This window comes from Toxoplasma gondii (genome assembly GCF_000006565.2).
Source record: "Toxoplasma gondii ME49 unplaced genomic scaffold asmbl.1385, whole genome shotgun sequence".
Lineage (NCBI taxonomy): Eukaryota > Apicomplexa > Conoidasida > Eucoccidiorida > Sarcocystidae > Toxoplasma > Toxoplasma gondii.
In genome coordinates this window covers 214-1,070 of record NW_017383331.1, presented here as the reverse complement: position 1 = coordinate 1,070, position 857 = coordinate 214, and the positions used below count along the sequence as shown (strand labels likewise).

General features: G+C 44.0%; 1 non-coding gene across 1 annotated transcript; it reads right to left on the bottom strand.

Annotated features, from left to right (window-relative positions):
• Positions 1-426, bottom strand: TGME49_461190 (the record flags this gene model as incomplete). Its single annotated transcript, XR_001974463.1, has 1 exon — positions 1-426. It is a non-coding gene; the product is annotated as an 18S ribosomal RNA (ribosomal RNA).
• Positions 427-857: the final 431 nt, after the last annotated feature.

Here is an 857-nt window from a genome sequence, read left to right as displayed (position 1 = left end):
ATTGGGTAATTTGCGCGCCTGCTGCCTTCCTTAGATGTGGTAGCCGTTTCTCAGGCTCCTTCTCCGGAATCGAACCCTAATTCCCCCGTTACCCGTCACTGCCACGGTAGTCCAATACAGTACCGTCGAAAGCTGATAGGTCAGAAACTTGAATGATCCGTCGCAGACCGAAGTCAACGCGATCCGTTCGGTTACTATGAATCACCTGAGGACCACCGGAAGGTGGGTTGGTTCTGTATCTAATAAACACTGCCCTTCCAGGGGAAGAGGCATGTGCGCATGTATTAGCCATAGAATTACCACGGTTATCCATGTAGTAAAGACCATCAAATAAACTATAACTGTTTTAATGAGCCATTCGCAGTTTAGCCGTATAAAAGCTTATACTTAGACATGCATGGCTTAATCTTTAAGACAAGCATATGACTACTGGCAGGATCAACCAGGTTAATATGTTCCTGAGACAGACCACCTCGAAAACACCAAAAAAACACTCAATCAACCGTCTATTTTCCGGCCTCTTTCGTGTTTTATGGCATAAACAGAAGTGTAAGCCTGCCTCACTCAAGGTTCTACATCAAAACGCGACGTTTTTTGGTCGCCTGGTGAGCCTTAACAGCAACACCAGTTTCTGATGATACTCTTGAGCTATTTGAAACAACAACGCCTTCATCCTGAATCGATTCATCAGGAATCATGGTCGTTGATGCTACAAATCAACAAAGCTTGTCCACCTTGGACACATTCGGGGTATCAACCCATCCACCTCTTATTACAGTATGCACTTAACAGCATTTCAACCTGTTTATTTATAAACAAATTGAAAAGCTCTTCGTGATACTTCGAAGTGGACGAAT